Genomic DNA, 23138 nt, shown 5'->3' with positions numbered 1-23138 from the left:
GCTTTTTATAATATTAAATATTTGTTATGAGTAATTCTAGCTCATTTGGTCAAAAATATATATGTTTTGAGGAAAATAATTCTAAAAACTTAAAATTTATGTTTTGTAGTATTATGTATAACATTGGCAAATTAGATAAGACATGCTCATTCATTTTAAACTCATAAATCTACTCTTATTTTCTGAATCTTTTAAAAATCAGAAACCACATTAGGCAAGATCTTAAACTACTGTTCTCCTGTATGTCATGACATTTTTAGCAGATATTTAAATGTATTAACTGATCTACTAATGAGTAGAAATCTGAAAGACCAGAATCTCTGTTACCGTTTACATAATGACTATTCAATATAAACTATGACTACAATTAGAAAAATACCGAAATCTAAAGTCAAATCCTCACCTCTTTTATCAGTCATAGAAAATCGTTTAATAGCTATGGTACTGTAATCTGTAATCCCAGCAATGGGCAGTTGAATTTAGGAGTATCAAGGCCTTTGACTGTCAATAGCTACATAGTGAGTATGAGTTCAGCATGAGTAATGTAGGACTGTCTCAAATAAACCTGTCCCCTACAAATCAAACAGAAATATAATGTTAGTATAAAGATATAAAAATAGTAAATATTTCTGTCACTTCAGTAGGAAAATGTTGACCAGAAATACTAAAATAAATGTACAATTGGAATTTTTTTACTATATTTTTGAAGGGAAAACTATTGAAATCTGGATATCCATAGAGTTCCCTGTTTAGAACATTATCCTGACAGCATATAGCCCAGAACTGGTAAGAAGCAAGGCTTGGAGAATCACAGGAGTTGCCTTGCCCAGACTTTAGAGATGGCAGCAAATAACTCTAAGTATCACCTGTTTTTTTAGACTGAGGAAGTGCAATTGATAATGACATGTTCCAATATAATAATAGAAAAACAAACAAACAAACAAACAAACAAAAAAACTATTATTTCTGCTTTAGATCTTGGCAGGGCCATTCTAGCCCCATCGTTTGACAAAAGCACAACACAGCTCAGAAAATAGTTTTGATGACATCAACAATTGTCAGACTTAAATTCTATCGATGTGCTTCAAACTTCTCTCATCTTCTGGGGTTATACATGGTGGTATTTATGAGACCTCTAAATGATCCCTAGGATTAGGAGCATTGTGTGTAGAGTTGGGAGTGGATATATAGACTGGAGAGATAAAATGGGAAGCATGGTGATCCTTGGATTGCCTGTGCCACATACCTTTGCAGTTGTGCTAATAGATTCAGTGCAGTTTGCCAATACCTTCTATGAGCACTACCCTAGCACACAGTACAGTAGTTTCTTTTCTTTTTCCGGACTTTTGCCTGTGACAGGGAATGTAGCTTGGATACTACTGGGTGGTGTGTGGAAGATAAAAATCATTGGATCGGTTCAAAGCTATGGGAGCTGCCAGTTAATAGGCTAAGCTTCCGACTACATCCTTTCAATGGATAACTAGGGTCCAGTCTAGATGAATTTCTGGATTCCCAGTATACATGAATAGCATGCAGTATTCTAGAGTAGTATCCAGCTTAATGATACTTCTGTTGCTCTTTTGTCTTTGCCTCTTCTGTATCCCCCAAGTTCATTCCGCTTTCTTGGCATGACTCACAAATGAGCCTTTGTGTATTAACCTGTGGTATATGAGAAGAGTTGTCTGAATAGAGATGAAATATTGAGTCATGGCAAACACAACTGTGGAAATGGAAACCATCAAGGGGCAAATGTTGTAAAATTAACATAGTGTGTGAAAGAAAAATGCTTTTGCTTTCAGAAGGAGAGTGAATGGAGTTTTTCACTAAGCTGGAAGGGGGCTAATAAAGACCTTTTTTAACTGGAGAATTTAATAAGAATTAACCAAAACCCAGGTGCAATTATTCTTACAGGAGTGAACTGGATAGATGGGTAGAGTTTGGCTTGTATAAGATACTTGATTTAATGACTTTTGAGGTCCTTTTTCAAAATCATGATCAATAAATTCTGCCCTCTGTGACATTTCTACTATATTTGTTTGAAAGATGAATAAACTAGGATACATAGATACAGCTTTATATTATAGTTCTTGAACTTTCATGATGTGACAATTAAATCTGTATGGTCAGGACATGTTGTAGAGCTCTGCAATAGGCACACATAATCTATAGCTCCTGGGGACATACACGCAAATGAACAAACATGACTTCATAGTGTTTCTTATTTTCAGAATGGAATACATTTTATAAATAATCTAAAAGCAATAGGTTCAGTTTCTATGTTCTTAGAGACAGAACCTTAAGACCCTAAAAACTCTAAAAAATAAAAAAGAAAAAAGAAGAGAAAAGAAAATTAACTTGAAGGTTTAAATAAACAAAAAAACCCTAAAAAAACAAACAAACAAAAAAAAACATAAAATTTTTGAAAAAATAAAACTAATAGAGCCTAAAACCCTAAAGAAAAACAAACAAAAAAATCAACAAAAAAATTCTAGATGTCTACAAAGACCAAAAAAACATAAAAGCATTACCACAAACAAACAAACAAACAAGGAAAGAACAACAATAACCACAGTAAGCCTTAAAAAAATCTCGCCAAATACACTGAAAACAACCCTAAAATCATTTAAAAAATGTAAAAAAAAACCCTAAAACAATAAAGCAAAACCTAAAACCTTAACAACCCTATAATTATTAAACAAACACTAAATGACCCAAAAAAGCTATTTTTTAATTCTTAATAAACATTTTTAAAACCCTAAAATTCTATATAAGAAAACAGAAGAACTCTAAAACGACCGTAAAAAAATTATAAAACCGTAAAAAAAATCCAAAAACTCTACAAGTCTAGATCCCTAATGAGACAATAAAAAAACAATTAAAAAAAATGAAAATGAAAAGGTACAAAACCACCACCCCAACAACTACAAATTTTACTGCCTTAAAAAATCGACAAAAACACTGGAAAAGAAAATCATTTTACAAACCTTATTAAAAAAATGCTTAAAACAATTTTTAAAAATTCCTTAATTAAATTAAAAAACAAAACAAAACAAAACTAAAAAATAAAGAAAAACCCTAAAATTCTAAAACAATCTCAACAACAGTAAAAAGACCCAAAAGAACTGTAAAACCCTAAAAAAAGTTCCTTTAAAAAGTTCTAAAAACACATCAAAACTCTGAAACTCAAAAAAAAAAAAACTTGAAAACCCGCTCAAGAAAAGCAAAAACAAACAAACAAACAAACAACAACAACAAAAAACGTACAATACCCTGAAACCCTAACTAAAATCCTGAGACTATAAAAACAATCCTAACCCCCTCCCCCAAATACCTACAAAACCCTGAAACATTAACTAAAATCCTAAGATATAAAAGTTATCCTAAACTCATTAAAAAAAAGCAAACACACACACAAGAAAACAAAAAACCCTTACAAAATCCTAAAACCCTATAAAACACTAAAAGTATAAAAAGAAACAAAAACAAAACAAATCAAAACAAAAAGAAGAACAAATACACAAAAAAGTACAATTATCCTAACATTATTTATAATCACTAAAAAGCCCTAAAACCCTGAAATACCTTAAATTTCTAGGAGAAATCAAGAGCCAAAATAAATAAATAAATAAATAAATAAATAAATAAATAAATAAATAAATAAAGAATAAATAAATAAATAAATAAATAAATAAATAAAATAAAATAAAAATAAACCTCAACCCTACCAAAAACAAACAAACAAACAAACAAAAAACTTGTAAGGACAAAACAACCTCCCAAATATAAAACCATTAAAACCCTAAAACTCTAAATAACCCAAAGGGCTTTACCCTCCTGCACCCCCCCCAAAAAAAAAAAAAACCTGAAAACTGTAAAATACTAAAAAGCCAAAAAAATCCTAAAACATTAGAAAAAGTAAATAAAAAAAAATCTAGAATCTTTAAACAAATACTGAAATAGTCCTAAAATCCAAAAAAAAAAAAAAAAAAGAAGAATAAAATTATGAAAACACACCTATCAGCTAGGCAGTCATTCAACTTACAGAGTTTAGCCTGCTTCTGAGTGCTGGTGAAAAAGGGGAATAAAATTATACTTGACTCCTTTTTGTTTTTGTAATTGTTTTCTAAAAGATTTTTTTTTCTCTGTGGGTGAGTATATGTGTGTGATGTGTGTGTTTGTGTGTCTCTGTGTGTGTGTGTGTGTGTGTGTGTGTGTGTGTGTGTGTGTGTGTGTGTGTGTGTGTGTGTGTGTGTGTGTGTGTGTTGTCCAAAGAGGTCATCAGATCGTCTAGAACTAGAATTGCAGGTGGTTGTGAACAACCATGTGGATGTTAGAAATTGAACCCTTGTCCTGTGCAAAAGCAATCAGTGGGCCTAAGCAGTGAGCTATCTCCTCAGTCCTTTCTGCTTGCTCTAATCTCTACTTCACTATGCATCTTGCCCAAATATGTCTTTAATTCCTACTTCTTCTGTCTTTTTTTATGTGATGAATTCTCCTTTGCTTTTCTCTTGTTTCTCCAATTACTTCAGCAAGATTCTGCGTTGCCTTTTGTTTTGGAAGATTCTCGAGGAATCCTAAATCCAGACTTTAGGGCAGTTATTTAAAATTCTTGCTGGTGGTTCTGACAATGGTTTCCTCATTTTTTTTTAAATTAGGTATTTTTTCATTTACATTTCCAATACTATCCCAAAAGTCCCCCCATACCCACCTCAACCACACCCCCATCACCACCACCACATCTTGACCCTGGCATACCCCTGAATTAAGACAAATAAAATTTGCAAGACTGATGGGCCTCTCTTTCCAATGATAACCAACTAGTCCATCTTCTGATACAACTGCAGCTAGAAACATGAGTTTTGATATGCTGCTAGAAAAATAAGCTCTGGGGGGGTTCTTTAGTTCATAGTGTTGTTCCACTTATGGGATTGCAGACCCCTTTAGCTCCTTGGGTACCTTCTCTACCTCCTCCATTTCGGTCTCTGTGATTCATCCAATAGCTGACTGTGAGCATCCACTTCTGTGTTTGCTAAGCCATGGCATAGCCTCACAAGAGACACCTAAATCTGGTTCCTTCCAGCAAAATCTTGCCAGTGTATGCAATGGTGTCAGTGTTTGGAGGCTGATTATGGGATGGATCCCTAGGAATGGCAGTCTCTAGATGGTCCATCCTTTTGACTCATCTCCAAAGGTTGTCTTTGTAACTCCTTCCATGGGTGTTTTGTTCCCAATTCTAAGAAGGGTCACAGTGTCAGCATTTTGGTCTTCAATCTCCTTAAGTTTCATATGTTTTGAAGATTGTAACTTTTATTTTGGATATTCTAAGTGTCTGGCTAATACCCACTTATGTCACCACTAGGGTACTGGTTATTCTCCTCTGCTTCTCATTTGGTCACAGTGATTTTCATTTTGATTTCATTTATCTAAGATGCCAGCATGCCCTGCTTATAGACTGTGGTACAATAGATGTTTAACTTTCATAACTATTGGGTAGTGTTTTGATTTTTCTACGTTTGACTGATTGAATAAAGGGGATTATTCCTCCAGCCCATAGTGACAGGCATGATTTAGAGAAGTCAGGAATAGTGGTCCTCAATCTTCAAAATGTTGTGAATCTTTAATATACAGCTCCACAACAATAATGTTACTTCATTGCAACTTCATAAATATAATTTTGCTATAGTCATTAATTGTAAAGTATATATCTTATAAACAAGATATATGATATGTGACACTTGTGAAAGAGTTGTTTGAACACTCAGAGGAGTCACATTCCCATGGTTTAAAAACCACTAATTTGGACATAATGGGGCTACTGCTGCCAATGTAGACTGTTTATCCAGTGTTGCTGGTCAGAAGTCTCCGTACTTTGAAGGCAATGAGTTTTCCCAGAACAGGCTTCTCCTGAGTCCCCAAACTTCTGTCAACACCTGTTCACCTTGGTGATGATCACTGATGTATCAAATGACCATACTTAGTAAATTAGAGTAATACCGTTTCTTTTCCACCCTAGAAAGTGGGGATTCTAAAAATATGTCTACTAGCTAAAAGCAGTGATGGTGCTCTTCCTAGGGTTCCTTACATAGTGTCCTCCTTGGATGTTCCTCTCTGATCTATACTCACCATCTATCCTGCTTCCTCTCATGAACAGCACACATGATAACACTCAACCCATCTGATCTTCAGTCAGCAGAAATATACTAATTATATTTCCCATATGGCCCAGTTGCTCATGATTCTGAGGTATAATCATACATGTTGTATTGCCAAACAAAATGACACTAATTGTCTAGTATATACTGAAGCATATTTTGTATGACCCTTTTCAGGAGTCTGTATATTCAATGATGAACACACCATCAGCAAATGAGTGAATTCTTGTGAGATGATGTCATCACAGAGGAATCCAATGGGCTAGAAAGAGAAAAGAGGGAACCAAACTCCCTTTCATAATTAATCCTTTTCTATAACAGCATTATTAAATTATTTTTATATGTAGGTCATATCCCTCCTGACCCATTCAATTTCTTCCAAATATATTCACACCTGGGGATTAATCTTCAGAAAATTATTTTGGGAAACACATGTGATTATTTCAACATCTATAGTAGTGTGGGGGCATTATTCTCCCTACGTCAAGTACACTTAAGATCTTTAGATACCTCCTTCCCTGTGATAGCCTTGCAGCTCACTGAGTGACATGTGCATTTGATGATAAATGATACACAAACATTGAAGCACCTTACCATATCCTGTCACCCATATCATGTTCAACATAGCAAGAACCACACGTGAGTAGAAAAATACAAATACATTTTATAGTGTCTTGAAGCTAAAATCCCCAATTTAATCAAAATATTATTTGGATCTGTTACTTTATACCAGTGTTTTTTTTAAGTGTACAAGTCGCAGGCCTTTTCTGTGACCCTTTGCACAGGTTTATAGTGTCCTTTTACCATCTTCATCCTCCCCACTATCCTCCATTGCTATCAAATCTCCCCCCTGCTGCTGTGCTTACTCTTCCAAAATACCTCCTATTTTTTAATATCCCTTATGAAATTTATATTTTCACAATTGTCATTTTGAGTTTTACTTGTCTAACCTAATATATAGTATTTTACCGTTCCATCCATTTTTTTTTTGAAAACAAAGCCCTGCACTAATACACATAGATGAGAAATATATTTCTCTCTCTCTCTCTCTCTCTCTCTCTCTCTCTCTCTCTCTCTCTTTCTCTCTCTCTCTTTCTGCCTCTCATTTTTAAGGCATTCATCCAGTAGTTGACATCTAAAATCATTCCATAGCATGTATGTTTCATACGGTGAGGCAATCAATATTGATGAATTGATGATATGGATATGTAGTGGTCCTTCTTAGATTTTTTTTTTGTGAACTTAAATCATCCTGGGAAGATAGAATCTCAGATAAAGATCACTCATCACATTGGCCTGTGGCCACACCTTAAGGAATGATTTTTTTTTGATGACTATTGTTGAAGGATCTAGCTCTTTATGGATAGTATCATATCCTATGAAGATGATGTACAGGGTGTGGTGGGGACCGTGGAAGGTACTGAAAAGGATTTTTTTTTGAAGAACTGAAGATCTATGTGGCATGGACAATTAAAGTGTCCTCTAATTTGTAAGTAAATTTTATACGTACCTGTGTCCAGTATTCTGTCTACACATATTTCAAAAGTAAAATTACCTCATCTATTTCATCCTGTTTTACTGCATTTAAACTATGAAATTCCTTATAATCAGAAGTGCTGGTAAATTTTAAAAACCTTTAAAATATGACTGGGAGATATCAGGTTTGTTTTAATTTTATCACAACTTAGTAAGCATGCCCAAGATCTATGTTGTCCTCTTACTTTCCAAAGAATCCATAATTCATGATTGCCATTGGTTTCAATACATGCCATTTAAACCTGTCAAATTCCAGCTTTATTTGCATAAAAATAGTCCTCCTCTAACTGTGGGTTTTCATAAAGTGAAAATTGGTGTGCTATCCAGTGTGCTGCCTCAAAGAGTCAGGCAATATTTATGATAAGAAGCACAGCTTAAAGATAACCAAGGGAAAGGTTGGAACATGAAAAATAACCACCATGGATGTTGTCAAGTCAGAAACCGAAGACTTTCTCAGAACGAAAATAAAAACAAAAATGAAACAAAACAAAACACAAACCAAACAAATAAATAAAAATCCAACAACCAAACAATAAAAACAATGCAAGGGTGAAATTCTTTGGCAGAATATTACTCAGATCATCAGGCCTTTCAGTTGGGATTTCATTTATTATTTCTAGGAGGCCATATGAAAAGGTAAATTCGAGATGCTGAACGTTTATGAGTGTAACTAGGGAAGGAACCAGCCTGAGAGGGATTCTATGATGTAAGCTGAACTAGGGTGATGTCACAGAGTACTGGCTGAAGGTTGTGCATCTATTCCACTTGGAGGCTCTAGAATCCATTGAAGGTGAGTTCACTATCTTCACAGTGGTGTGTCAAAGCAAGGTCATTTTTTTTCCCACAGGCTTTTGGTGCCTGGTCTGTATCAGGAGATAGAATCTGAATCAGGAGATAGATAAAATCTAGGATATTTTTCTATGGGTAAGTACATTTATGAAGTAATTGGGACCCTCATAGCTACAGAAAGCTAAAAATTTTCTCTCCTACAGTGAGTTGCTGTACATTCTACTTTCCCCATGTTTATTAGCAAGGGAAATGATTGGTCTAGGTTAGTTTATGTCCTGAATTTATTATTCTTGCTAACAATATCTAGATCACAATTCCACTAAAATGCCAAAGCTCCTCTTTGTCCATGTGTACGTTAGAAAATATTAGTGCTAAATGGCTGATATTGCCTCAACTTGTTGAGATGTTCTTGAGTTCAGTGATGCAATGGCTTCATCAAATAATTCTGAAGCTGGGTCAGGAGAAACAATAAAGAAGGACAGTGGTGTGCTGTGTCCCTGGGAAGATATTTGTGAATACAAGGACTTAGCTCAGAGCTTACAAGTACAAGAGAGTCATGGTGACCCCTCTGGCCTTTTTTTTTTCTCTTCTTCTTGATCATTGGGGGTAATAGTCATAGCACAACCTAAATTGACATAGAAATTCAAGGAGAGGATACTCATCAGAGGCAAATTAACTCAGGGCTGAAGAAATAAATGTTGATCTGAGTATGTTATTCTGAGCTCTAGAGAATTACTTGTTAATTACACTATTTTTATTGCCTTGTTTCCCTTGTTTCTTTGTTTCTTTGTTTGGTTGTTTGCTTGCTTGGTTAATTTTATTTGAGTTTCTGTATGTTTAGATTTGGCTGTCAGGAAACTCACTGTGTAGACCAGACTAGCCTTTATCTCACTAAGGTCTGCCTCACTCTGCCTCTTGAGTACTATGATTAAAGTTATGGGTCACCACCACTTCCTATTAACTTCTCCATTTGATTGTTTGTTTTATTATTTTTTTGTTTGTATTTCTGTTTTGTTTGTTTTTCGTTTGATTTTCGTTTGTTTTCTTTTACTTGTTGTTGTTGTTGTTGTTGTTGTTGTTGAGACAGTGTTCCTCTCTATAGCACTGGCTGCCCTGGAACTCACTTTGTAGACCAGTCTGGTCTCTAATTTAGAAATCTGCCTGTCCTTGACTTCTGAGTTCTGGGATTAAATGTGTGTACCACCATGGCTGACTTATTAACTTCTTATTTTTATAAAATTAATTTTAGGAGCTCAAAACTGTTTAGCATAGTCTTCTTCACCTTCTCAGAAGTTCTCTTAGAGAAGAGTCTTGGTCCAGCATTCACTCCCAACCCATATCCATTGTCCATCAGGAATTCATATATATGACAGAGGCAACAGCATTGTGTCTGGTTTAAACAGGCAAGATCTTCAGTCCCAGGCAATGGGCAAGTATGATATTTGAAGAGAATGGAAGCCACAAGACAGTGTGATCTAGCACAACAGGTCTACAGCCAGGTAGAAGACAACACCTCTGAAGAGTCTGAGCATGATATCACTCAAGAAGAAGAGTAGGAGGAAGCCTTCTTCCCAGGCCCTGGGGAATATTGTTGGCTGCAGAATTTCTCACGGCTGGAAGGAAGGTAATGAGCCTGCCACCCATTGGAAGGCCATCATTCTAGGTCAACTGCCATCAAACCCTTCTCTTTATTTGGTGAAGTACGACGGAATTGACAGTGTCTACGGACAGGAGCTCAACAGCGATGAGAGGATTTTAAATATTAAGGTCTTGCCTCACAAAGTAGTTTTTCCTCAGGTGAGGGATGTCCACCTCGCCAGAGCCCTGGTTGGCAGAAAGGTACAACACAAATTTGAGGGGAAAGATGGCTCTGAGGACAACTGGAGTGGGATGGTGCTAGCCCAGGTGCCATTCTTACAAGACTATTTTTACATTTCCTACAAGAATGATCCGGTCCTCTACGTTTATCAGCTCCTGGATGACTTCAAGGAAGGTAACCTCCACATCATTCCAGAGACCCCTCTGGCTGAGGCGAGTCAGGTGATGAAAATGACTTCTTAATAGGTACCTGGGTGCAGTACACCAGAGATGATGGATCCAAAAAGTTCGGAAAGGTTGTTTACAAAGATCTAGCCAATCCTACCGTGTACTTTATCAAATTTCTTGGTGACCTACATATCTATGTCTATACTCTGGTGTCAAATATCACTTAAATTGAAAAAAATCACAAAGTACAGAAATGTAAACTTATAGGATTGAAAAAAAAATGTTTGTTTTCCTGTGTTGGGTACCTATGGGTCTTTGACAACCTCAGTATCTTTGTCAATAAAATTTGTTTTGTTCTAAAAATTAGTACGTGTGACATGACATGCTTTTAGTGAACACTTTGTTGGAAGAGATGGACTATGGTGGAAAGAACATCAAAGGAAGATGAAAGTTGCAACTCAGGCTGTGAACAGTGCATACATCTAATATCACACAGGCTAAAATGGACAGGACTTAGCTTCTGTGGTCTGCATAGTGAGCAAGGAATTGGAGATATGACTTAGAGGAGCAGGGATGGCAGCAAAAGATGGATTTTTAGGAAGAAGGGGAGAAAGACAGGACATAGATAGAATCTCTGGTATGAAGTCTGAGGGAGAAACAACAAGTTGGGGAAAGAGTGATAGGAAAAAGGAATGTGGACTTGTTACACAAAGTGCAACCCAGAAAACTGATCCAAAGAGACTCAGAAATCAGACAAAATAAGGTTTCATTTGAATAATGAAACCAAATGAAACTTGTCTCTCATTTAAGATTTATTATCTTTATTTATATGGGTGGGAATAGGGCATGAGCTTGAGAGTATAGGTGACCACAGAGACATGAGTTGTCAGATCCCATGGAGCTGGCATTAAAGCTGATTGTTAACCATTGGATATGAATTCAAGAAAACAAATCCTGTTTTTTTGCGATACAAAAATGCTCTTGACAACATGGTCATCTCTCTATTCTCATTAAGATATCTTTTTAAGAAATCCAATATTAACATGCAGAAAAGAGACCAGGAAGAAGTTAAGAAAGATTAAATTGATGGTTACCTTTAAATACAATAAAGGACACAAAAAGGAGTAGAGGACACTGAGGGATAAATGAATTCTAAGATGAAGTTCTCAAAATGTGAAGCAGGAGACACAGGAAGAATAGAAATTTTCTGCAAATAGTTAAAATTGGGCATATCCACATTAGGTTCTTTGGTTTCTTAACAAATAGCCAGCCGATCAGGTCAAAGAGTAATTTAAAAGAGAAAATGAGTATACTGTGAGATAATATATAGTGGGGCTTGGATCCTGAGTGCTTTCCCTGAGCACTCCTTGCCTGTGATGAATCCTGTGATCCTTTGGAGGTCTCTGTTGAGTGCCCCAGATGACCATCAAAAAAGTTCCCCATGGCCTGTTCCCTGGCTCTCCTCCAAACATCTGACTCCCAACATACCTATGTACCATTTAAGCCTGTGTATTCCCTGGAAATTCCAGACTTAAATTTATGTGTTACCTCATTCTCATAAAACAGTGAAGATGTAATTGTGGGCCACAAATGATCACACGTTCAAATGTGTTAGTTTTCCAGGTGATGGGCTGTTTAGAATGAATTAGGAGTTGTTTTATTATTAAAGGAGAGTTGTCACAGAGCCTTGAAATATCAAAAACCCATCAGGCTCTCTCTCTCTCTCTCTCTCTCTCTCTCTCTCTCTCTCTCTCTCTCTCTCTCTCTCTCTCTCTCTCCCTCTTTCATTACTCTCTGCCATCTCCATCATAAGTTGTTCGCTCTCAACTACTGCTCTACATGTTTTGCCTCTGTGTTGCCATGGTGTCTACCATGATATCCTGGACTTGCCCTCTGGAACTCTAATACCACAATTAAATGTTTCCTCTTATAAGTTGGTTTGGTCATGATGTCTCTCACAGCAATAGAACAGTAACCAAGACATACATACTCCTGTTTATTTTTTGAAACATTCTTTATTTCTTTCATTAAAGTTACCTATTGTCCATTGAACAGTTTTAAGAATAGTGTTAATGGGCCCAAATAAATAGTGCCAATAGGTGTGGCACTCTCAGGAGGTGTGAAATAGGTTCATGAGGTGTGACATTGGTGGAGTAGTTGGGACACTGATGGATATGTGTTTTTGTTGAGTTGGTGTGATCTTGTTGGAAGAAATGTAACAATGTGGTGGTTGGCTTGGAGTTCTGCTGTCCTTAAGCAATCCCCAGTTTGACACAGTCTCCATCTGCTTCCTGTATATCAAGACCTAAAACTCATCTCCTTCTCCAGCACTTTGTCTGTCTGAAGGCTACCATGTTTCCAGCCATGACAATAATGGAGTAAACCTCTGAAAAGAAGTTACAAAGTGTTCAAAATTTACTATGATCCTGGTGACACTTCATGGCAATAAAACCCATACTAATACTCACATAAACACTCAAAAACATATTTGATGTTTTGTGGGAACAGACTTTAAGGCCCTCTGCCTACTGCCTGGAAGTTATTCATTTTCAAGCAGCTATCAGAAGAAGATGTAGAACTCTCAGCTCCAAATGAACCATGCCTGCCTGGATCCTGCCATATTCTTACCTTGATGATAATGGACTGAACTTCTGAACCTGTAAGCCAGCCCCAATTAAATGGTTTTCTAATAAACCATGCATTGGTAAGTATGTCTGTTTACAGCAATAAAATCCAAACACACACATGTACATATACACCTAGATATACTGAGTCACTGACACACACACATGGAAACATTCACACACACACACACACACACACACACACACACACACACACACACACACACACACACACACACACATACACATTCATTTACAGGGACTTTAGATTCAGCCAGGACCCATGCAATTTCATTTTGGTGTCGAATACATGTTTGTGGAACATGACTCTTTGTTTTAGGAGTTATGTGGACAAAATCTGCACACTCACTTCATTCCTCTTCAACATCAGAAATCTCAATTTAAAGAAAGTGAGATAATGAGAAGTAGTTTTAGATACCTCTTTTTTTTTCCTGTGAGTAGTTTCCACTTCAAGTCACCAAGGAAAAATAAACATAAGAGGAAAGAAATTCATATTCAAATGCCCTTGACAAGCTCATAATACATTCTCCAAAATGAATATTAACTTTTATTTAGAATTCCCAAGGAAATGAGACTTTTGAAAAATCCTTACTTTCAGAGAGGCTTTGGTATTTCATTTCCCTGCAAAGGAACACCAATGTAAAAAGACAGAATCTAGATTGCTTTGTGCACAAGTTGAATCAGAAACATTTGATAATGTGCATACAGGGACTCACCACATTTTTACAAACATATATATATTATATATATTGGGGAGGGTGAAAGGAGACATCTGGAGAACAATAAGACCCTCATTAGCATTAAACATTCCTAAAGTCAAGTAATAACCTCTAACAACATCAATAACAACAACAACAAAAACAACAACAGAAATAGATGTTCATTAGGAAGAATTTTTTTTTAATAACACTCCATTAGCCACAGAAAGAGGGGGCATGATCCATCTGCAACACTTTATAGATACTTATTACAATTATCACTAAAATTTTTAAAATAATATGGATTTTTAAAAATGAAATTGAAGTAAAATAGATTTTTCAGCTGTTAAAAGGGGGAAAATGTGTTCTAGAACGAAATAAAGGGTGTAAGAACTAATTGATTTTTTAATAAAGAACATCCTTATAACTCATGTGTCAGTAAGTATCAGGATTATAATGCAGGTGATTTTCTCATTGTAGAATACTTTTAATGTGTTTGAATATTTCCAGTTGTAAGAATGGATCTCAGAATTTTCACAAGACAAGAAGAAGACACCAAGTAGTTCCTCGCTTTTGTTTCAAAAGTCTTAGTTCCTTTTCTGCAGAGTCCCAGACATTCCAGGGAAGGGTTTGAAACATCCAACAACTTCTGAGACCATAACCTCAGAGAGAAGCTACCTTTCTAAGTAAATGGAACTAGGAAAGCTGAAAAGATCCATCAAATCGCTTTAGAACAAAAGTGGCAGCTGGTTCACAGAACAAGGTATCATTTAGCAACTCAGCCAAGAACTAAGAGGATTTGAAATGATAGTAACACAGAGTAATAAAAACCACTATGCAGTTGTAAATTAATCGTATATATATACTTTGGACAGAAAAAGCAATCAAATCTTGGGATCTCTCTGCTCAGCCCAATGAAACTCTGGGTCATGCTGCAGATGTCCCAAGTTCATGGCTCATCACAGATACTGGAAGTCTCTGGGAAACTAGAACTACATCACGTAAGTGCTGTGAGTCCAAAAACATGATTTCAGAAATTGTTCAAGTCCTCATCTTGCTTGGAAAAAAAATCACATAGCACCAGAATTAATAAGAAGTTCATGGTATCAATGCCAACAGGTAAGCACTACTAACAAATATCTGTTAAGCATTGGATTGTTACCAACACAAATGAGGAAATGATTTTTAAATTTAAATGCAGTTACATTTTAAAAATTCGTAGTAATGTTAAGTGTCCAGTGTGAAACTGTGTGTGTAGGGGAAGTTGGTGAGGTGAGAGAGAACATGGACGGAAGAAGGTTCTGTGCTCTGTGAAGGCTGACATGGGAGGAGTGAAGGATACTTACCATGCATCCCTGGTTGTGCATCTGGCTGTGTAAATCCACTGACACTACACGGATGGGCGTGAACTAGGGGAAGACAATGGTACCAGATTCTTTGTCTCTGGCATCCCTTATTGGGCCTTAAAAAACATAGACAGTCTAATGTTTTAGAGCTTTATTTTAGACAGCAGGGAGAAAAACAAAGAGTAAAAAGATTGTTAGACTTGCCATGGCCAAAAGGAGAGATGGGGAAAGACATAGAAGGAAGGACAGAAAGCAAGTTAGAGAGTAAGAAAGGTGAACACTTAGAGAAAGAGGTAAAAGTTTACAGAGAGTAAGGATTGTAAAAGTTAGAGAGAGAGAGAGAGAGAGAGAGAGAGAGAGAGAGAGAGAGAGAGAGAGAGAGAGAGGGAGGGAGGGAGAGACTGATGTAGGGCCAAGAAGCCTCTCATATATTGGGCTTGTTATCTTGCTGTTGCTAGGTAACAGGAAGTTATCTAACCTGAAGATCAGAACCTTTGGTCATTTTTTATGTGACTGTTAGCCATTAGCCACTGCTGGGCGGGAGTGCTTGTGGGTTTGGTAACTTTTCCAGCAGCCAGGGTTCCAGAAATACTGAGGAAATGCATTCCTTCCCATGTTGATGAAAATTACGACCCATTAGGTTTCATCAGGTTTAAGGACTTCAGCATGACTGGAGACCAGGCATTTTGTACATAGCACAATGCCCCAAGCTCAATGATCAAATTTAACTCTAGCCTCCAGATTTTGTGGTTTCTCAGGCAGAACACCAGCAGAGAGGATGTGAGTTTGAAACTCTGGAGACTCCCACCATAAGAAATCAAGGCATGGAGGTGGGATGGGATAAAATGATCTTAGAAGAAATTGGGAAAACAGTGAAAGTACAATTGAAAAGACTCATATGGAAAAGACCAGCAACAGGGGATGCCTCAGGAGACCATCCTTGTTTTCATAGCTTGGCAAGACAAAATTCAAATGACCAGTAGTAAAGGAGGAGAATCTGTGAATGCATCAGGGACGGTAGGGTAAGGGTAGGAGGGAGTGAGGGAGGGTGAGATAGTGGAAAAAGTAGAAGGAGAAAAAGAAAGAGAAGGAGAAGAATATGGAGAGGAAGAGGAGAAGAAGGAAGGGAAGAGGAATGGGTGGAGCAGAACGACGAGGAGAAGGAGAAGGAAGAAGAACAAAAGAAGAGGAAGAGGAAGAGCAAAAGGAAGGAGGAGGACTTGTAGAAGTAGAAAAGGAGAAGGTTAAATAAGGAGGAGAGAAGGAGAAAAGGAGAATGAAAGAAGGAAAAGTCAAAGGCATAGAAGAAGAAGAAGAAGAAGAAGAAGAAGAAGAAGAAGAAGAAGAAGAAGAAGAAGAAGAAGAAGAAGAAGAAGAAGAAGAAGAAGAAAGGAGAAGGAGAAGGAGAAGGAGAAGAAGAAGAAGGAAGAAGGAGACGAAGGACAAGATCAAGAAGAACAAGAACAAGATGAACAAGAACAAGAAGGAAGAAGGAAGAAGAATAAGAAAGAAGAAGAAGAGGAAGAAGAAGAAGAAGAAGAAGAAGAAGAAGAAGAAGAAGAAGAAGAAGAAGAAGAAGAAGAAGAAGAAGAAGAAGAAGAAGAAGAAGAAGAAGAAGAAGAAGAAAACAGGAGTAGGAGGAGAAGGCGAAGGAAAAGGAGAAGCAGAAGGAGAAAAGAATAAGGAGGAGAAGGATAAGGCAAAGAAGAAAAAAATTGAAGAAGAAGGTAAACAAGGAGAAGAAATGAGAAGAGATGAGAGGCATAGATAGACAGACAGAAACAGAAAGAAAGAGAAACTTAGACATACAGAGTGAAACATGCACATAAACATTCACACAGAGACACACAAGTAGGCACAGAGACAGAGAAAAATATACATGGAAAGAGAGACATGCACAGAGACATTCACAGAGTTACACACATTCACACAACTTAATTAAGAAGTATTTAGAAAAATATATCTATGAAATCATGAGGATATTAAGTACTAAATTATGTGAGCATTGAGGAGGAATGAGATCCAACCAAATTTTGCAAGTCCTCCAACATTCTCCATGCTTCCACACAGCTTTAGCTGTGGGAGTATCAGTTATAGGGCTGTAACTTTTGTTTTCTTCATTTATAATTTACTCTGAATCTCCTTTCTCTACCATTCAATATGGTCAGTAGTTTCCATGTGGAAGGACTTTCTAGTGAATGGCATCTAGTGAAAAAGAGAAAACAATTTTAAAAAAAGAGTCTCTATGCTAGAGCCAACTGTACAAACAATTCATAGTTATTCTCCAAATGCAGGGCTCAAAGAACACAGAGGCTCCTCTAGCTGGTGCATAGATCTTAAGTTTGGCCCCACAGCATCACTGGGAACCTATTGACAATTCTCATCCAGGTCATAAAGCTATGGAGCATTCCAATTTATTGAGTTCCAGAGAAAAAGCCATTTGGAAGCTTATCTCCCTAAAAGTGAAGATTGCGCTGAAATTTATGAAAAGTGAGAATAATTTTTAATGTGAAAAATCATTCCACACACACACATTAAAAAAATACATGAAGGCAAAATTGACAGCAATATATTTGACACCACAGCCAACCACACACACCTACACACACCCATACACACACACACACACACACACACAGAGTGAGAGAGAGAGAGAGAGAGAGAGAGAGAGGGAGGGACGGAGGGAGGGAGGGAGGGAGGGAGGGAGGGAGGGAGGGAGGGACGGAGGGACGGAGGGACGGAGGGACGGAGGGACGGAGGGACGGAGGGACGGAGGGACGGAGGGGGAAGGGGGAGAGGTGGAGAGACAGATGTACACTTACAATACTTATTTTTAAGTCAAGTTGTCAAAACTCCTGACACAATCAATGTTCAGGAAGAGATGTATATGGCAAACATTCACCAGGGACAGACTGACATGATAAAGACAGCATAGGAGGAAACAACAAGTTCATCTGTGGCATTGAGAGCCTGAATGTGCCCATCTCACATTTGTTTGGATTTAGAGTCCAAGATTTAGTTCAGAACCACCCAGCTCCCTCCTTCTTGCCCCACGCATCTACTTCTGCTAGGGCACAGTCACAAAGGTTCCACAACATTTCTAGACAGTTTTCCCAGTTTGAGACAACTGAGACTGTGGGAGAAATACCCCCCCCCAATCTTAATTAAACTAAGCCACACAACTGCAAAATATTTTTGAAAACAGTTTAATTTCAATTTTGTAAAGAGAACAGAGAGCTCTACTTTGAAATTTACTGAATTAGTCTTTAGGTTCCATTGTGCACCCTAAATGAAAAATATTGTAAAAGATTCCGTTTTCTATGTAGCAAGTGAGGGCTGAAAACAACACACTAATGGAGATAAAATGCAAAAAAAAAAAAAAAAAAAAAACTGGGAAATACAGTAACAATTCAAACTGACTGTGTGAAAAGCAATGTATTTATACATGTTAACTGTCCTACTGACCACAGTGTCATTCATCATTGTGTTAGGGGATACAATCAAGTGACTAATCATCAGGGTTTGACAGTAAAATCCTTAGGCTCAATACACCAGACATTAGCTGAAAAATGATTTACAAGAATGTAATGTCCTTTGGTGTCTTCTCTGTAAATCTGTTGTATGGATGCCCTGTCGTTGGTTGTTTTAGTTGTTGGTGTTGTTTTAAAATAGAAATTTTGAATGCAAAAGCAAGTGGCAGGAGCCCAAAAGTTCTTTGCATCCTCTCTTTCTCCTTCCCATAACTTTCTAATTTTCCCAATCCCCACATTCATTCAAAAATTCAGAAGTTCAAAGAATACAGAAACTCATTCATCATCTTTACTTTGTGCTTGCATGATGGTTGCAATTATCTTGTAAGCATTAAAAATCAGGCTAACATACTGCCTATGTTCAACAGGGTTTCATTGATGTGAAGAGACATCATGACTCAGGAAACTCTTATAGGGAAAATTTAATTGAGGTTGTCTTACAGATTCAGAGGGTCAGTACATTATTATCTTGGTAGGAAGCATGGCAGCATCCAGGAAGAGGAGGTGCTGGGGAAGGAACTAATTGGTCTATATCTTAGTCTGAAGGCAACAATGAGGAAGCTTGTGGCCACAGTTAGCAAGGAAGAGGATCAATTTTTGTCACTGGGCAGAGATTGTGCACTACATAAAAGCAAGCCTACACAATGATACACTTCCTCAAACAAGCCAACACCTTGTAATAGTGCCACATCCCATGGGCAAAATATATTCTAATCAACACACTGCATCATAGGAAAATGGCAGAGAGACATAAAGAAAGATACTTCATGATTGCATTCCTCTGGTCACAAGTGCTATATACCTACACGCTTATATGAACACACACACACACACACACACACACACAAACACACACATACACACACACACACACACACACACATACACACATGCCTATCTGATGTGCATAATAATAAAGTGCAGTCTAGGGTCCTGCTCAATTGGATTGGACCAGGCGCTGTGTTCCACTCACCAGAGGTCTTAGGATCCCGTGGAGGATCCTGTGTGGGTCCTTGCGGGTGTCCGCAGAATCCCCCGGGCCAGGGACCATGGTGCTCCCTTGATCTACTTCTGTTGTCCAATTGCTCTGGCTAGTATTTCAAGTGCTATATTGAATAGATAGGAAGAAAGTGGGCAGCCTTGTCTAGTCCCTGATTTTAGTGGGATTGGTTTTAGTTTCTCCTCATTTAGTTTGATGATGACTACTGTTTTGCTATATACTGCTTTTATTATGTTCAAGTATGGGCCTTGAATTCCTGATCTTTCCATGACTTTTATCATGAATGGGTGTTGGATTTCGTTAAATAATTTCGCAGCATCTAAGGAGATGATCATGCGGTTTTTGTTTTGGAGTTTGCTTATATAGTGGATTACGTTGATGTGTTTCCTTATATTAAACCATCCCTGCATCCCTGGGATGAAGCCTACTTTATCATTATTGATGATCTTTGTAATATGTTCTTAGATTCAGTTTGCATGGACATTATTGAATATTTTTGCATCAATATTCATAAGGGAAAATGGTCTGAATTCCTCTATTATGTTGGGACTTTATATGGTTTAGTTATCAGAGTAATTGTGGCTTCTATAGAATGAATTGAATAGAGTACGTTCTGTTTCTATTTTGTGAAATAGTTTGACAACAGTTGGAATTAGTTCTTTTTTGAAGGTCTGATAGAACTCTGCACTAAACCCATGTGGGTGTTCCTGGGCATTATTTGGTTGGGAGACTATTAGTGACTGCTTCTATTTCTTTAGGGGATATGGGGCTGTTTAGATCTATATTCTGATCTGGATTTAACTTTGGTACCTGATTTCTGTCTAAAAAATTGTCCATTTTGTCCAAGTTTTCCAGTTTTGTTTAGTATAGCCTTTTGTTGTAGGATGTGATGATGCCTAGGATTTCCTCAGGTTCTGGTCTTATGTCTCCCTTTTCATTTATGATTTTGTTAATTAGGATACTATCACTGTGCCCTCAAGTTCGTCTTGCTAAGGGTGTATCTATCTTGATACTATTTTCAAAGAACAGGCTCCTTGTTTGGTTGATACTTTGAATAGTTCTTTTTGTGCCCAATTGGTTGATTCCAGCACTGAGTTTGATTATTTTCTGCTCTCTACACCCCCTTGTAAATTTGCCTCCTTTTGTTCTAGAGCTTTTAGGTGTGCTGTCAAGCTCTTAGTGTGTGCTCTCTCTGGTTTCTTTTTGGTGGCACTCAGAGCTGTTGGTTTTCTTTGTGGGACTACATTCATTGTGTCCCATAAGTTTGGGTATATTGTCCCTTCATCTACATTAAACTCTAAAAAGTGTTTAATTATTTCTTTATTTCTTCCTTGACCAAGTTATCATTGAGTAGAGTGTTGTTCAGCTTTCACATGAATGTTGGCTTCCTATTATTTATGTTGTTATTAAAGATCAGCCTTCCTCCATGGTGATGTGATAGGGTGTATGGGATAATTTCAATATTTTTGTTGAGTCCTGTTTTGTGACTGATTATATGGTCTATTGTGGAGAAAGTACCATGAGGTGCTGAGAAGAAGTTATATCCTTTTGTTTTAGGGTAAAATGTTCTGTAGATATCTATTAAATCCATTTGTTTCATAAATTCTTTTATCTTCAATGTGTCTCTGTTTGGTTTCTCTTTCCCAGATCTTTCTATAGATAAGAGTAGGTTGTGAAGTCTCCCACTATTATGGTGTGCAGTGCAATGAGTGATTTGAGTTTTACTAAAGTTTCTTTAAAGAATGTGGATGCCATTGCATTTGGAGCATAGATATTCAGAATTGTGGGTTCATCTTGGAAGATTTTGCCTTTCATGATCATTAACTGTCCCTTCTTGTCTTTTTTGATAACTTTGGGTTGGAAATTGATTTTATTCTATATTAGAATGGCTACTCCAGCTTATTTCTTCAGACCATTTGCTAAGAAAATTGTTTTCCAGCCTTTTACTCTGAGGTAGTATCTGGTTTTGTCCCTGAGGTGGGTTTCTTTTATGCAGAAAATGTATTGTTTATATAGCCAGTCTGTTAGTCTATTTGTTTTTATTGGTGAAATGATTCTAGATTAAGGCAACTTCAGACCAACTTCTCTTAGGTATATCAATGCAAAAATACTCAATAAAATTCTTCCCAAAATAAAAGGGCTATTAGGTCCTTTTCTGATAATCAAAACTGCAATGAGAACTGCCAGTTTTCCTAGTGTCACTGGCTAATTGTTCTTAGATACTTACTAGGCTTTCTCCTACTCAGAGCACATTCCAAGAGGTTGGATAACAATTAACCAAAGGTCATCAGAACGGAACTAATGATTTATTATAGGTTCTAGGGTAAAAGATAAAATATTTATTGGGTTTACCTATAAAAAACTTCTCTAATATCATAGTTATGGTTTGATACCTTCAGTGAACCTGTTGACCTGAGACAGTTGATGAACTTTGTAACATGTGGTCATGTATTCTGAAATATGGATAAGTGCTGAGGACAAAGAGACGAGGAAAATCAAGAGAGAAGATTTTTTTTTTTGCCTTTCTCCACTTAGACTATTTTTTTTCCCTTTTACCCACTAAGAATAATTTTTCCCTTTCTGCACTTAGGATCTTTCTGCTTTTGCACTTATATAACTTTCATAAAAATATTTTTATAACTTAATAATAACTTCTATAATCACTTCTCTAAATTCCTTCTCTTCCAGTGACATCTGGCTTTTTGGCTCAAAGTTAGAGCCCAGCAATTCCTGCTGAGCTAGAAAAAAGATGCATTGATTAATCCTCCTTTGTTAGGCTACAGGTGTTAATCACCTAAGCCAGCCTACCCTCAGAAAAACCAAGTACTTTTTAGAAGTTATCATCAGCATTTCAGTACAATTTGAGAGCTAGAAAGCCCTGAGACACTTCGAGTTTAAAGCCATTGCCAGGGTCCTACTCTGTGACTCCACTACTATCCTGGCTCAGAGCAATCCTGGACCTCAAACTCTACTATAGAGCAGTAGTGATAAAAAAAAAAACAAAAAAAAAAACAAAAAAAAACCTACATGGTATTGATACAGAGACTGACAGATGGATCAGTGGACTAGAACTGAAGAACCAGAAAGAAAACCACACATTTATAGACACTTGATATTTGGAAAGAAGCAATATATATATATATATATATATGTGTGTGATGGAAAAAAGAAAGGATTTTCAATAAATAGTGCTGTTCTAATTTTCAGTCTGTATGTTGAAAAATAAAAATAAATCCATACTTATCACCTTGCACAAAGCTCAGTTTCAAGTTGAACAAGATTATCAACATAAAATAAGATCCACTGAATCTAATAGAAAATAAACTCATTGACACAGAGAAAGAAATGTCCTAAAAACTACTCCCATGGCTCATGCTCTAAGATCATGAATTCATAAATGTGACCTCATGAAACTGGAAAGCTTCTGTAAGCAAACCATATAGGCAATGGGACTAA

At 36.9% G+C, this 23138-nt stretch overlaps 1 pseudogene across 1 annotated transcript; it reads left to right on the top strand.

Moving 5' to 3' along the window:
- The first annotated feature begins 8486 nt into the window (after window positions 1–8486).
- Gm28371 (predicted gene 28371) lies at window positions 8487–10828 on the top strand (annotated as a pseudogene). The gene is made up of 2 exons (NR_164194.1): window positions 8487–8612; window positions 9727–10828. The product of NR_164194.1 is annotated as a predicted gene 28371 (transcript).
- The last annotated feature ends 12310 nt before the right edge of the window (window positions 10829–23138 follow it).

Source organism: Mus musculus, chromosome Y (assembly GCF_000001635.26).
Source record: "Mus musculus strain C57BL/6J chromosome Y, GRCm38.p6 C57BL/6J".
In the NCBI taxonomy this organism is placed as follows: Eukaryota; Metazoa; Chordata; class Mammalia; order Rodentia; family Muridae; genus Mus; species Mus musculus.
Note: the sequence above shows the minus strand (reverse complement) of the source record. Positions and strands in the feature narration are given on the sequence as shown.